Source organism: Crinia signifera, chromosome 19, assembly GCF_055691185.1.
Source record: "Crinia signifera chromosome 19, ASM5569118v1, whole genome shotgun sequence".
Taxonomy (NCBI): Eukaryota; Metazoa; Chordata; class Amphibia; order Anura; family Myobatrachidae; genus Crinia; species Crinia signifera.
Genome location: NC_139226.1, coordinates 75,486,540 through 75,503,931, shown reverse-complemented (window position 1 = coordinate 75,503,931; position 17,392 = coordinate 75,486,540).

Sequence of the window (17,392 nt, the reverse complement as noted above, 5' to 3'; positions counted from 1 at the left end):
ATGGCTTGCTCTTCCGTCTCCAGTCTCACTGATGCACAGGTAGCTGCCGCTCTACTGTGTGCGGCGTGCCTGGGTGTCAGTGCCGCCGATCTCTGCCCTAGGTGTCCTGAGCGCAGGGGCTCCAGCCTCCTGCAAGCAGACAGGCGCAGATCCCATGCGCGCCGAATGTCCTGTCAGTGGCACGGGCTCCTGCAAATGAATTTCCTGTGTGCTGGGTCCCACTGCTGAAGGTAGACCGCGCTACAGTAGTATATGGGGAAAAACAAAAGGGTGCAGGGGATAGCCTGCTGGGCATTCGGGCCCCCCAAAGGCCCGGGCCCCTAGCAGCTGCATCCCCTGCACCCACGGTAGTTACGCCACTGACTACCACAAAATACTTGGGGGGGAGATTCTCTAAAGGAAAAATGCAGTAAAAACCCCATTATCAGAGTTTTTACCGCATTGAGGGATTCTCTAAAACCCTGCCGCCGGGTTATCGCTTCTACAGCGACCCACCGCCGCCCCGCACCGACCCCCCCTCACCTGTGTCCGGGGCAGCACAGAGCTGTGCTGCCCGGACCTGTGACCTCCTCCTCCCTGCACTATAATCCTCTTCTGGGTGCAGGGAGGAGGAGGAGAGGCCGCCCAACAGCAGCAGCATCCAGCCCGGGTAAGGGAGAAAGGTGGGAGCCCCCGGTACCCGCTGGACATTGCTGGCCAGATCGCAAAGGACAGCTCTTAACGCAAAAGCTGTCCTTTGCCATAATTATTGCATATGTTACAGCATATGCAATAATTATCTCCGAGGTAGCCAGTGATGTGCGCCAGACCAGGGGCGCGGATGTTACAGCATCCCGCCCTTCAAGCTGTCATTGATGTTAAATTGGGCAATTCACAGTATTAAGTACTGGGGTATGTAAACTTTTGAACAGGGTCATTTGGGTAGTTTCTGTTGTCATTGTGATTTTAAAAGAGTAAACACATTTGTTTGACAATAAATGGCTTCACCCAACCAATAACCACGAGTGAAAGAAAAGTTTGTGAGTTATCATTCATATGGCCAGAAAATCTCAAATTCTGCTAGGATATGTAAACTTACTGTATGCATCCAGTGTATGATGTTTTACCTGTTGCTAATTAGCACACTAATAATAGAGTGTTATTAATAAATATCTATTTTTTTACTCTTCCAGCATTTCCAGTCACTCTTTTTTTGTCTTAAGGGGCTGGCCTGCCTCTCTGTGGTGAGCAGCTTCCTGAGTAAAGGTGCGTACACTGGCCGATATATCGGCTGTTTTATTGAACAAATTATATATCAATGCACCATTGGCCAGTGTATTAGAGCGATATATCTGTGAACGTCGTTGTTCACAGATATATGGCGTCAGCTCTGTAACACTGATAACAGTTCCGAAAGATCAGGCAGTGTGAATGTAGAACACGCTGCCCGATCCATCTGTAGATATATCTGCAGATCAATTGATATGCAAATATAACTATTAATGTTGTGTATTGTGAGTGTTTAGTTCACTAGTGCCAGGAATGACCTTCATACTGTAGTAATGCAAAGTTCATGACAACTTGGTTTGGAAAACATTACCAACTTTTAAGGCCCATACACACTGGGTGACTGAGCTTAAAGCAGCTCCGTTTACTTGTCTGGTCTGCTTTCAGCTTGAAAGCCGCCCAGTGTGTATGGGGCAGTGATGAGCAGTGAGTGCTAATGGGCGCTCCTGCATCATCGCTAGTCTAGCCGCTCATCTGCTGCCCCTCCAACAAGTCGTGTCTCCACAGAAACGCAAAATGCATTAAAAAAAAACAGTTAGCCATAGGCGACAGGCCCAAGTCAATGGGGCTAGCAAAATACACCGATCTCCACCTGCAAATAAAAGGAGCATATGCAGAAATGTGAGTTTTAATATCTTTTCAATTTATTATTGTGTGTTCATTGCATTAATAATCATAGCATGCTCACCAATGTTGTTTTGTGTTTATATGTAAATAGTGTGGTATATGCTATTATTGAATACTATTATTTTTTACTAAATTAGGTTTTATATTCTACAGTATTTCGTATGTGAATCCTGATTGTTCTTTCAAATTATTGAATGAAACGTAGAGTTTAAAAAGAGTAATAATGAATATGGTCTTGACTTATAAACAGTGACTGTTTCTTTCACTTTCAGCATCTGAAATGGTATAGACAACTGAAGGTAAATCAGACCAGGAAAACCTTGGTACAGTGTGAGATATTTCTGAAGGTGAAAACTGAGATAGCTATGTTACGTTTCACCATTCTCGTCTGCACTAATCCCTCTGATTTTCTCAACCTTAAAAAAAAACTTAAATAAAACAGGCTGTTCATAAAGTCAGAGGATTTCTGTGATTAATTAATTCAGGATTTGCAGGGAGTCATAAGGTCATCCTCATTGCATTGTGTAGGTCCTTCTCTGCAGGTTTGCAGTATTTAAGCTCAGTGCTTCTGGCAGCAGGTGATTTTTAACCCGCTATGTGCTGGAGAGAACGCAGCATAAACTCAAAACTCATAGTTTTGATGTTTTTTTGTCTTTGTTTCTTAGATAAAAATATAAAAGTATGAAACAAAGAGGTGTTATAAAGTGCAGAAGTAACATCCTAATATATAGTAGCTGCTCTCCCTTATCTAACACTGTTTAACACTTTACTTTCCAATTTTCACTAGTGTGCCTAAGGGCTCAATTCGGTCCCAATCAGAAGGGGCCGCACTCGTTCAGATAGCGGAGGGAGGAGGGTGGGCAGGGGGAGGGAGGGAATGGCATCAGGGGAACGCTCAGCATTTTATAGGGGGTGTGGTACAGGGGTCCGACAGTCAGGATCCCGACAGTCATTAGCCCGACATCGGGATCCCGACTGGCCGGATCCAGACAGCATGGTGAGAGCAACTAAGCCCCTTGCAGGATCGCTGCACTCGCCACGCAGCAGGCACGGTGGCTCGCTACGCAAGCCACCTATTCTATCTCCCTCTATGGGGGTCGTGGACCCCCACGAGGGAAAATAGCAGGTGGCCGTCAGGCTGTCTGTGTTTAGACAGTCGGGATCCCGACATCGGGTAAATGCCTGTCGGGATCCCGTCCGGCACCCTGTCCCCATAAAAATGCTGGACGTTCCCCAGGGAATGCAGGCATGGTGTTCCCTACTCAGAGTGTGACGTCACATGCCTGCCCCCATTTTCTCCGACGGTAATAAAAGTCAGTTCTGACTGACATTTATTACCGTAGTGGAGAGAAATCGTTCGATGATCATTGACCATCAAATAATTTCTCTCCCCTTTGGCCGCATGTGAGGGGATGTGTTCTTGAACACATCCCCTTGCATGCTAGTGAGGGAATATGGGCGGCACTGGTGGGGGCATTCTGCGGGGCGACGGATGGCGCTGACCTGTTCTATAGGCTGCAAATGAATGCAGCCTAGTGAATAGGTCTGAATTAGGCCCTTGATTTGGTTTGGCTGGGCTAGTTTGGAGGCATACCATGCCCTAGACTTGAATGTTAGGGACTTACCCTATAATGAGTTTACTGTTAACTAGACATGTGGGTAAGCCCATCATTGTGGCCAATATAATACAAAAAACTCTATTTAAAGGCAAAATGTAATATAATTATAATTTATGTTAAAATTGTATACTTACATTATGTTTTTTGTGTGTGGAACTACAAGTCTCAGCAAGTAAGCACCTCTCATTACATATAGTCACTCCAAAACACATACACGGCGCGCGGCATCTCAATACATTTTAAAGGCTTGGCGAATTGAAGTGGCGTCTCTGGATGAATGCAATACCAGTGATCATCCACCAGATGTCCCTTTTTGAAATCCTTGTTGCGCATGCATGAAATTTGTGCTGCAGCGCGTGCATGAAACGCAGGAACTACAGTAAAGTATGTACTTTGCTACTATTATACTGTCCAGTAAGCTGTACTGTACTGTCCCTGGCAAGCCTAGTCCAGTTTGCCTGAGTTCGATTCTTAAAGGGATCATTTTAATTTTACACACAGTCATGTATACAGTGGTACTGTAAATTTAGTAAGCTCAGTGAAGTGGTTTTTATCAGTGGTCAATCAGCTCCTACTGTATACTACAGTACATTACTGTGCTGTACAGTACCTGTAATTTTTTCAAGCCAAGCATGTACAGTACAGTACAGTACAGTTACTTCACAGTTACTGTAGGAGCTGATTGGCCGGTGATAAACTACTCACTACTCACTGGCGGGCGTGCAGAATGCAACTCTTGTTCTGCACAGGACGCACGTGGGCAGGGGGCACGTGGGTGGCATTTTTATTACAATATCTCCTCTTAACTAAGATGTCTGCACCACGCAGAGCTAAGCTCTTCGGGAGAGGAGAGCTAATGGTCCTGGTGGCGTGGCAGAACAGGCCCCTGGCCTCCAACCAAGAGGTTGTAGAGGCATACCAGGAGGCAAGCCTCGCCATCAGGGAGTGATTCAGGATGGTCAGGACGGTGAGGGCCCTACAGCGCAGCTGGAGCGACCTGATCCGTCGGGACCCCCGACTACTCGACTCCCTAAGGCAGGGCTGGGCAACACCGGCCCTCCAGATGTTAATGAACTACACATCCCAGCATGCCTTGCATCAGTTTCATCATGGCCACATAGCAAAACTAAGCAAAGCATCCTGGGATGTGTAGTTCATTAACATCTGGAGGGCCGGTGTTGCCCAGCCCTGCCCTAAGGGGAAATAAGTACTGTACAGTATTGGGTGCTGTATTTTCTGCTTGTTGCCATGGGGGATTTCCTACTTGTTTTTAATGTGGTAATTACTGTACAGTACATGCTTGTTACCATGGGTCATTTCCTACAGAATTTGTTTTCAATGTGGTCATTACATGTCTGTTGCAATGGGTTGATTACATGCTAGATGGCACAAGGGATTTCCTACAGCATTTGTTTTCAATGTAGTCATTATATGCCTATTGCCACATGCTAGTTGGCACAAGGGATTTCCTACAGCATTAGTTTTCAATGTGGTCATTACATACCTGTTGCCACATGCTACAGTACAGTACAGCAGTTACAGTAGCCATCAGATACAGTAGCTACTGTCAGTACAGTGCAGTAAATCATGTCTTCCACAGTTATTGTAAATACTGTACCCTGTGCAGGTGGTGTCTATTGAAAATTTTGCTGTGTGCACAGGGGTTGATTCTGCTTAACCTTCTAGCCAATTTTGGCGATGTATAGTACTGTAGTAAAAATCCCCTAGAAGAATAGCCACATGTGTACACAGCTTTATAAAAAAAATGTAGTGGAGAAAAAATTAGATACTGTACAGTATACTGTAAAGTGAGAGAGAGATGGAGAGCTAAATTAGTCAGAGAGAGTTTGAGATATAGTACCGTATTGTACAGTAGAAAGATAGAGAGCGACAGGTACAATAGACTACAGAGGAGTCCTCCTCTTCCTCTTCTCCCTCCTCCTCGGCCACATCCATTACGATGACGTCTGAGCAAAAAATAAAAACAGTATTAAAACATTTACCTAATCTTTTTTGAAGGTTTCTTTCAACTACTGTACAACTCCCTAGAAGAAGTAATAGGATAAAACACATTAAAGCACTTACACACCATCTCCCAGTGGGCACCACCTATCTACAGTACATTCAAGACCAAAGGCTGTGCAACCAAATTGAACGCCTACGCCAGAACCACCAGCAATGTCACCGTCTCCAGCAACCCCCACCTTCGCATCTTGCAAAGAACCCCCACCACCGAACACAGTTATCAGGCTCACTGACATCCAGACCCCTCCTTCTCTGGATCTGTAAAAAGTACAGTAGGTCCAGACGAGCGAGATGCCGCAGGCAGACAAGGTATGTTGGCCACCCCCCACAACACATCCAATAACAACAGGACTGTACTGTAGTTTACCCCACTCTCCACACCACCACCAGTACTCTTGGCCAATTGCAAGAAGCGACCACATCACCATAGAACCACCTACTGTACTTTGTACAGTAGTGGAGATACTGTGAGATCTCTCATTTCTCACGTAATGGTCGGCAATAATATTGCACAGTACCCCCTGCATTGTACAGTAAAATTTACTGTATGCAAGATCGTGTATTGTTTTATTAAATACTGTACACCTTGTTTAGCCATTACACCGCATTGTTGATTGCTATTCACACATAACCCCAATTGTTTATACTGTATGTGCTGTATCACTGTACTTACTAAACATCTGCTCCTCCTCCTGGGTTGGGGTGTGGCTTTGGGATGCAGCAACTGTAAAAAAAATACTGTAAACATACAGTACAGTAAATGATTGGACCCCTAGTATAACACTGTACAGTACTTACCAGCTAAGCTGGCTCCCGACTCCTTCTCCTCTTCTTCCTGGGTGGGGTTGTCGCTTTGGGATGCTGCAACTGTAAAAAAAAAAAAAAAAAAAAAAAGCCAAAATACTGTAAACATACTTTACAGTAAAAGGTTGGACCCCTGTTGTTACACTGTACAATACTCTTACCAGATGAGCTGGCTCCTTCCTCCTCCTCTGCCTCCTCCTCCTCCTCTTCTTCCTGAGGCTTAGCGATGCTGCAACTGTAAAAAAAAAAGCCAAAATACTGTAAACATACAGTAGATTAAATGGTTGGACCCCTGGTGTTATACTGTACAGTAATTACCAGCTGAGCTGGTGCCCGGCTGCTCCTCCTCCGCCTCAGTGGTGCGGGGGTGGCAGGACCTCTCCTCCCTTCACTGTTTTCACTACATGTCTATAAAGAAACATTGTGACAAATATTGTAACCTCAAGTATTATTACAGTATACGATACACATGGTGGGCCCCACCAGTTTGATGCAGGACCCCAAGTACTGTATTATTATACGATACACATGGTGGGCCCAACCGGTATTATGCGGGACCCCAAGTATTATTACAGTATACGATACACATGGTGGGCCCCACCGGTAATATGCGGGACCTCAAGTACTGTATTATTATAGGATATACATGGTGGGCCGCACCGGTATGATGCAGGACCCCAAGTACTGTATTATTATAAGTTACACATGGTGGGCCACACTATATTATGCGGGACCACAAGTATTATTATAGGATACACATGGTGGAACCCCACTGGTATTATGTGGGACCCCAAGTACTGTATTATTATACAATACACATGGTGGGCCCCACCGGTATGATGCGGGACCCCAAGTACTGTATTATTATACGATACACATGGTGGGCCCCACCGGTTTTATGCGGGACCCCAAGTATTATTACAGTATATGATACACATGGTGGGCCCCACCGGTATTATGCGGGACCCATACCTCCCAACATGACCCATGCCAGGTGGGACAAACTACTCTGCTGCTGGTCTTTCCTCTTAATGTATGCTTGCCATCACCTGTATTTGAACAGGTTAACTAATAAGAAAGATGTTTCTCTACAGGTGATGGCAATCAAAATTAAGAGGAAATCCCAGGAGCAGAGCAATGTGTCCCTCCTGGAGAGGTCAATGTTGGGAGATATGGGGACCCCAAATACTGTATTATTATAGGATACACAAGGTGGGCCCCACCGGTATTATGTGGGACCCCAAGTATTATTAAAGTATACGATACACATGGTGGGCCCCACCGGTATTATGCGGAACCCCATGTATTGTTATACTGTACAGTACGATACACATGGCGGGCATCCAGGTATACTGTACTGTAATATGGTAAACTTTGAGTGAACACAGGAATTAAAGGGTACACTTGGCGTTACTGCTGTATACACTTGTACTGCAGTCAACACTTTATTAACACTTTATTCTGGTAAACTGTACTGTATCCTCACATTACAGTACTTACAGTGCCTGATGGCCTGTAGTCTATCAGGATCTCTCTTGACCAGGTCGCTCCAGCGGCGCTCTACGGAGCAGATAGACCGCCCACGACCAGTGCTTTTTGCTTGTTGCTGGCGAGAGCAACGTCCACCAGCGCAACAGGTGCCTAAGCTCCCGGGTGCTGTACGGGCCTTCCCTTGGCTGCACCATTTTTACAGTATAATGTACAGCATTATTAGGTTGTTAGTATGGTTTATTGTATGGTTTATTGGTGAAACTTTACAATAATAGCCGAGTTTTGGAGATGCATTTCTATAAAGTTACATTACATACATTTTGTTTTATTTGGAAATGCTATTCCGGTACTTGTTTCCTAGAATGGCGCCCACGATTTCCATCGTATGGGCTCCTAAAAATCTCATTGCATCACATCGTATTGAATATTGCGGTGCGATGCAATTTGATTTTTAATTGTACAAGCACCCATGCCATGAGATGTGATGGGTGTTTACAATGAGATGTAACCCCCAGTATCCACTCCATCCCGAAGCGTGGCGAGCGGCGGCTGTATGCGTCCTACGACCTTTTCATACCCTCACTATCCACGTTGGCGTGGAGTTGATTTTAGATAGTGTGGCGAGCACAGCCATGTGTATAGTACTGTACAGTATATCAATACTTGGGGTTCCGCATAATACCAGTGGGGCCCACCATGTGTATCGTATACTGTAATAATACTTAGGGTCCCGCATAATGCCGTTGGGGCCCACCTTGTGTATCGTATAATAATACTGTACTTGGGGTCCTGTATCATACTGGTGGGGCCCTCTATGTGTATCCTATAATAATACAGTATTTGGGGTCGCCATATCTCCCAACATTGACCTCTCCAGGAGGGTCACATTGCTCTGCTCCTGGGCTTTCCTCTTATTTTGATTGCCATCACCTGTAGAGAAACACCTTTCTTATTAGTTAACCTGTTCAAATACAGGTGATGGCAAGCATACATTAAGAGGAAAGACCAGCAGCAGAGTAGTTTGTCCCTCCTGGCATGGGTCATGTTGGGAGGTATGGGTCCCGCATAATACCGGTGGGGCCCACCATGTGCATCGTGGCGAGCGGCGGCTGTATGCGTCCTCCGACCTTTTCATACCCCCACTATCCACGTCGGCGTGGAATTGATTTTAGATGGTGTGGCGAGCGCAGCGAGCCCCCGAGCCCGAAGGGTAGCGAGCAGGCGCTGAATACTAGTCCAAAGCGTGGCGAGCGCAGCAGTGCTTGCCATGCTTCAGCCTTGTATTGCGCGTCCCCTTGCGGGGCACGCTGCGCACGTAACGCTTCGGGCTCGGGGGCTCGCTGTGCTCACCACACTATCTAAAATCAACTCCACGCCGACGTGGATAGTGGTGGTAGGAAAAGGTCGGAGGACGCATACAGCCGCTGCTCGCCACGCTTCGGGATGGCGTGGATACGGGGGGTTACATCTCATTGTAAGAACCCATCACATCTCATGGCATGGGTGCTTGTACAATTAAAAATCGAATTGCATCGCACCACAATATTCCAGGGTGATGCGATACGATATGATGTGATGCAATGAGATTTTTAGGAGCCCATATGATGGAAATCGTGGGCGCCGTTCTAGGAAACAAGTACCGGAATAGCATTTCCAAATAAAACAAAATGTATGTAATGTAACTTTATAGAAATGCATCTCCAAAACTAGGCTATTATTGGAAAGTTTCACCAATAAACCATACAATAAACCATACTAACAACCTAGGGCAGGGGTTCCCAAACTTTTCGAATCACAGCACCCCAAAGCACCAGAATTTTTTTCCCTGGCACCCCTAGGCTAAAGGTTTATCATGAAGAAAGTCAGAAACAAATATTAAGTTAAATAAATCGTGTTTTTAACTCATCCTTAGGATCAGTTATGTGGCAATGGACAGGATTCACTATTGTCTGTCCACAATTTGAGTATTATATTGGACATAAATAACTTGAATTGGTCCTAACCCAAGGCACCCCGGCAAGTCCCCCAAGGCACACCAGGGTGCCACGGAACACACAGTTTGGGAACCACTGACCTAGGGTGTCAGATTCCGGAAGAATGCCATACCAGGATCTTGGGAGCACTCTGACTGCTGGAATGTGCCTGTGTGTCTTTAGTGAAGTCATAGTTAAGGGTCACTCTGGCACCAGATCTCAGTAGGGCATACTGGCACAAAAAGTTGACTGCAACAAGGTCAGCTTATTATTGTCCTCAATGTGCTCCACCCATTCTGCAATATTATAGTACTGCCCCTGAAGCATTCCATCCTGAGCTCAATGGTCATTTTCTTCTGTTTGTGACAATGTAAAGCAGAGGGGAGAGCAGGGAAGGATAGCATATGCTTCACAGTTCTTCTGCCATGCACTGAAGCAAGAGATTGGCTCCAGAGAAACATGCTATAACTATATACAGAGGAGAATAACTTCTTCAGCCTCAGCCCCTGAATCCTCAGTCCCATATTTACATCCCTGCAGCTACTACAGCGATGCAACTTTTGATGAATCCATTGTGGCGCACAGTCATCATCATCATGAGTTTGCACCAGGAGTAGCGCATCTGCAAGTCATCTGATTCCAAACAGGTGCATAAGGTCTGTTTTTTGGGTATCATAAGATGTTCCTTCCACATTTGTTTCCCAACCTCTTTAGAGTAGGGTGTTGTAAGATGCACACAGTCTGCCAGGCAAAAGATGTGTATTAAAAATCAATGTGCATACATTTACAAAAGAACAAGTTGCAGTTAAAAAAAAAATCTCTTCAAATTTGCATCCAACTACATATATGACCCATAATACTTACTTTGTAGTGTTTGTTTGGTGCACTAAGGTACATACCCATTTTAGCCTTGTCTCCTGAGTCATTGGGTGAGTTAGCAGGGACCACAATTTGTTGATGCATTGTCATGTACAGGATCACTTGCACAAGAGCCACACACTTCCATCTCTGAACTTAGGAGGTCATTTCTGGTTGACCCGCAAAGTTTACAGCTCTGCAGGTCATCTAAACACTGCCCGCATGAACATCTGCCCGCAGATTACACCCACAACCATGTGAATGGATGTTTTGCATAAACATCCATTCTCAGATTGTGTGTGGGGCAGAAATCATTCGATGGTCGCTGACAATTGAATGATTTCTCAAGCGCTCACAAATCTAAGTCAGTCTCAGCTGACTTGAGTCTGTGGTGCCCCTGTACTAAAAGAGGGTGGGCAGGCCACCTGCAGCAAACCCCCCCCCCCCCCCCCCCCCACAACCATGTCACCGGCGAACTTCCATGGGAAAGCCCAGCATTTTCATGGGGCCGGCCATGAAATGCTGAGCGTTCTAATGGGTGTGACTGCAGTTTTTGACTACAGGCCCCCGCCTGCACTGCTAAGTGCGAACTGGCCGGCTGATAATTAATTTGCTGCACCCGCTTGCGCATAAGCATGCACAGCTACAAAACATTGCTTCCCTGTGCGAATGTGAAGGAAAGTGATCAAATCAGAATGAGGAGCTCAGTGTAATATGACTGTAGTAAGTCTCTATTAGATATTTAGGGGGATATTAAAAGTTGTCCGATATTTATGACAGGTGGAAATAACAGCTGGACTTCCCTTGTGCAGATTTAGCATTGTCTAAAACAGCCACTAGATTATTGAATCCATTTTTTTCTATCGGTGGCCATTTTCGCTGATCCACAGAAATGTACCCAACAGTCAATAGGTCGAAATGTCAAATCGACCTAGTCTTTTTGGAAACTGACAATATTTTTGCCTGGAGGAAATATCGTCCGTGATTTAATATTTAATGTACCCCTTAACGTGTGTTAGTATTATATTAATTACATATTATTAATAACGTAACTGGAATTCTTAGCAAAAATGTTTTTCTAAGACTAGTTAAATTATTATTATATATATATATATATATATATATATATATATATATATATATATATATATATATACACAGTCCAGGTATCTACACGCTAGGTGTAGAAAGGAGAGCACTCTCCAATCACAATTCAAATATTGTGAAATCCAAATAAATCGATAGAATGAAATAAAGAGACATCATAGTCCAAAAGAGATAAAGGTGATATATTGTATGACAGCCCCGACGTTTCGGTCCAAATCATGGACCATTATCAAGGAGCCTAAAATGTGCATAGATACAGCAAGGTAACAATAAATGCTTACATAGTCATCTGACCATACAGGTAGTCAGCATTGAAGTAGTCTCTGCCAAGTAGGTCAGGACAAAGTCAACTACCCATGGTGTGCAGTCCGGGTCCCGCTATATATACCCACAGGAAGGGGTTAAGGAGCACAGCGATCGCGCCATAATAGCCTGCGTGTCAGGCTGCTGGAGCGCATGCTGACTTCCGGAAATACCGGAAGTTACGCGGTCTGTGGACCGCAAATGGAACGCACAGCTTCCGGGATGCCGGGAGCAGCGTGTCACACTCAAGAGTAATAAAGTGATTTAAGTGACTATGCGCTGAGACAAATTATAAGATACAAAGGTCATCTGTATAGTATGGGTTTAAAGTAACCATGATGGTCATCCATCTGTTGTCACTATATTGTGAATAAAGCGCGCATACTTGGGTAAATAGCGGGGGCCGGTGCCAGAAGCAGGGGAGTGGTAAAGGGGGGGAGAGATAAAATAGGACTATTTTTGAGTGTAAGCCTTTTTGGCCTGCACTTTTGGTTGGGCACCCCACTGTTGTTTTCCTTGGGGGAGAGTGCGGTCATTTGTATATGTATATATATACACACATATATATATATATATATATATATATATACACAGATAATCCTGGCACTCAATCCAAACAAACAACGACTTGGGTGTCCCTCTTATCCTTGCACGGCGGCAGGAAATGTAGGTAATATACAGTGGAGGTCACTCACAAGATTTTCATGCTGCGCAGCGGCAGACTGGCAATAAGGATCACAACTGACACAAGTAGTAGTGAGTCAACGTTTCGGGCTGGTCGCCCTTTATCAAGACATAAAAAACACTGAGCGTTGACTCACTACTACTTGTGTCAGTTGTGATCCTTATTGCCAGTCTGCCGCTGCGCAGCATGAAAATCTTGTGAGTGACCTCCACTGTATATTACCTATATATATATATATATATATATATATATATATATATATGTCTAGTGTCTAGAAACACTGCCATCTGTTGGCAGTGAGTGAAACTACATCTCTTTCTCACACACGCACAAACACAGAGGCAATCAAAAGGTAGCAGCTTTCGAAGCATTTGCTGCGAGCGGCTTTAAAAGTTAGAGATAATAAAATAATTATATTTGAGACTGTAGAATCATATAGTGATTTGAAATGTACAGTTTTAATTAACCAACAATTTTGTTTAAGTGTCATTGTCTGTGATTTGTGTTTTACTTATGCCAAGTACACAAATTCTGGTACTTATGTGTTATCTGGGCTCCCATGTTAAATGAACCCCATTTTTTCATACCCCTACTATCCAACTACGCATGGAGTTGATTTTATATAGTGTGGCGAGCGCAGCGAGCCACCGAGCCCGAAGCGTGGCGAGCGCAGCGAGCCCCGCGAGGGGACACGGTCTCATAAGAAAAACGGGAGCCCAGATATTACATAAGTACCCAAATTCTTATCCTGATTTACCATCCAAGCCACCTGCCCCACTTTAATCTTTTTGCCTCTTTAGCCTTAGAAATAAATGTTAATGTTGGCAAAAATCCAGGTTTTATCACTGTCTGTGTCAGACAGAAGTAACAGAGGAACTTCCGAAGAGAAAATATGGGACATTATGAATTCCCATGATGAAGGATGGACTCCACATTCTTCAGTTCTCCTATAAGTCATCTACTGAAGTGTTCAGATTTGTAATTACATAACTTATGAGCTACAGAAGCTCATTCAGGAAACCACATACAGTATACTGTAAAAGGAGGAAGTTCCCAAAGCTTTATGGTGCAATTTTATTAACCTAATTTCCCCTGACACAAATGTTCCATCTAATCTAATTATCTTATTTAAATAAACCTAGATACAGATCCACTACATTTTTGTATGTTATATGTAGTCTGTCTTGTGTGTCTATTTTATTGTGTGCACTTCAAAAATAGTTTTTTATGACATTTATGAAAATAAATATTACTGTGCTTTTGAATATAGAATTGTGTTTATTGTCCTGGGTATAGCTGCGCCTCCTACAGAGGCGTAACTAGAATTGTGAGGGCCCCATAGCAAACATTTTAATGGGGCCCCCCTACCAGTGTCACTACAATGCCCCTTATGGAAGGGGGGAGTAAAGGGAGCAATAGAGTAATAGAGTGTCAAGGAGAGAGGGAGAGAGAGAGAAGGTGTCACGGAGAGAGAGAGAGGGGGGTGTTAGGGAGAGGGGGAGAGAGAATGAAATAGAGAGGGTGTCTGGGCAAGACAGTGTGTCAGTGAGAGAGGGGGAGAAACAAACTGTATCAGGCAGAGCAAAAGAGACCGTTTCAGGGTGAGAGACAGCGTCAGGGAGAGAGCGAGACCTAGGCGGACAGACAACGGGTGGGGGAGGGCTAGGTCAAGAGGGGACAAGTATGAACTGACATATAGGGAGATGGATGGACAGACAAAATACCATATGGGGCATAGAATGGTAGGTGGATGGGGGTACAAAGATGGGCATAAGGACAGACACGATTCTTATATAGGGCCACAGACTAAAAGATGGATGGGGGGCACATAGATAGATGGGCAGAGCACCATAATATGGAGAGACAGATGGATGGGTGTAAAATATACACATATGGGCGTGCAGTGAGTCAGACAGACTGAAGTGTGTGGGTGTGCATGTATAGGGGGGTGCACACCATCACCTGGGTCTGTTGTCTGCAGGCAGGCTCCGGACAGTGGCACCTCTTCCCATCCCCACCACTTAAGGGAAGTGTTGGGGCAGCAGCAGAAGCGCGAGCCCAGGCAGCATCTGGCCAGGAGCTACAGCACCTACCTCCGTCCCCTCCATGGAGGAGCTCCATGCCATGGGCTGTACAGACTGTAGGCAGCAGCTCCCAGCATCGGCACCTCAGGCTTCTCCCTCCCCGTCATGGAGCAGCTAAAGGTAAAGCCGCACCTCCTCCCTCCATGAAGTGGATGCGATGCGGCCAGCAGCAGCGGAACCTCCTCCCCTTCACGCAGCGACTCCAGGGCAGGGTACATCTGGCCAGAAGCAGCGGAACTTCCTTATACTCCAGCAGCCAGAGGCTCCGCCGCTCCGGGCAGTGAATGCTCCTCCTGAGTCCCTCCCCTCCGGAGACCTCTGGGCAACTGGATCTGTGCTTCTACCCTCCTGCTCAGGTAGTAAAATGCGGCCCCGGACCGCAGTACTACTATTTAGAATAAATACATTTAAAAGGATGTAGGGGGTTGCCTGTCGGGTCCCCGGGCCCCCCCAAGCCCTGGGCCCCATAGCAGCTGCATTCCCTGCACCCTCTATAGTTACGCCACTGGCCTCCTATAACCAGGAGCTGGTGATTTATTCACTGACTCCTATCCCCAAAAGTTTCTCTAGAGGTTCACACAAAAACCTCTGATCGTAGGGGGCAGCAACTTGAACCCAGAGGCAACTTGAACCCAGAGGAATAAAAGGATCCCCCCTAAAAATATTATCAGCGCTCTTGTGTGACAGATTGTCAATCCCCCCGATCACATTAGGCCAATTAATGCTGCATGGCATGGCCGACTGGCTGGCGGGGCACCCGCTCAGGGAGAGAGAGCTGCCTCTCTCCCCCACTCAGCTCACGGCAATGAGCAGTGTGTCCTCTCTACTCCCACTGCCCGGCTCTCTACAATGGGGGAGGAGGGGAGTGGAACCGGCGCCCCTCCACTGGTACTACTACAGGGTAGAAAGTAGTCCCCCCTCCATGGCACCACTGGATTGGACACATTTAGTGGATACCTATTATTTGTTTGTTAGGGTGTTTCCAAAGGATATCCCATAAATAATAATAATTGATTAATAGGCCCGATACAATTGTGCCAAAAAGTCTGTTCAGCCATGAAACTTGATTTGAAGCTAAACTACATATTTTTTTAAATATGTAAATATATGTATGCATGTGTTTATGTACTGTATGTCTGCTTATAGTATTATGTGATTATTATATGCTCTTGTGCAGTACAGCAGTTATACCATGTTGGATAGGGTCATGTGAACATGTGACTAGTGTAATACTTACTTAGTAGATTATTTCTACATATTGAGAATGTAAGCTTGCAAGCAGGGCCCTCCGACCTATATGTCGGTTTGTTTCTACCCAGCTTGTTTAATCACTGTTGTTTCCAATTGTAAAGTGCAAAGCTATATATAAAACTGTAAATATATAAATATATAAATAATAATGAGTGTGTATTTTCTGAACTGTTTTTGAGTCTTCCCCCCATTACAGCAGGAAGCGTCTGCTAAAAATGTACCAGCGGTGACTGAACTGTCCATCTGGAAGTGACTGTAAAGCTTTGTCTTTACTGAGGTCAAGAGGGTTCTGTTCCACAAACAGATCTGTGCATCCCGGCACTGAGCATAATTAGTTCCTGTTTATCTTATGCTCTCCAGCACAGCATCTTGGCACTTTAGCAGTTTGCATTAAGGGTCATAGGTTAAAACTATAAAAAACAAGTTACACCAAAAATAGCCAAGTAGATGCTAAACTAATCTATCAGTGCTGTGAGACAAATACAGTATACACTTTTATAACTTACACATTTAGAATACTGTACAAATTAGACAGCCATGCACATTTAGTTAACCCCTTCCTGACAGAGCTAGTTTTTGCGTTCCTGACAGAGCCATTTTTTTCAAATCTGACATGTCTCACTTAAGTGGGGATAACTTTTTTTTGCTTTTACTTATCCCAGTGATTTTGAGATTGTTTTTTCGTGACACATTGTACTTCAAATTAGTGGTAAATTTGGGTCGATACAGTCTGTGTTTTTTTGTGAAAAATACCAAAATGTCGTGAAAAAATGGAAAATTTAGCGATTTGCAAAATGTTAAATTTTCTGCTTGTGAGACAAATAATCATACCACTCAAAATAGTTAATAACTAACATAGACCATATGTCTACTTTATGTTGCCATCATTATTTCAACTTCCTTTTAATTTTTTTGGACACTAGGAGGCTTCAAATATGAATAGCAAATTCTCAAATTTTCAAGAAAATTTCAAACACTGATTTTTTTAGGGACCAGTTCAGTTCTGATGTGACTTTGAGGGACTTGTATGTGAGACACCCCCATAAATGATGCCATTTCAAAAACTGCACCCCTCACAGTATTCAAAACAGCATTTTGGAAGTTTGTTAACCCTTTAGGTGTTTCACAGGAATTAAAACAAAGTGTAGGTGAAATTTCAAAATTTCTTTTTTTTTGCAGATTTGCAAATTTAATACATTTTTCTAAGGAACACAGTACATTTTACTAGAGAAATGTGACTAAAAATTGATTCCCCCAATTCTTTGGTTTTCATAAATATCCTATATGTGGCCCTAGTGT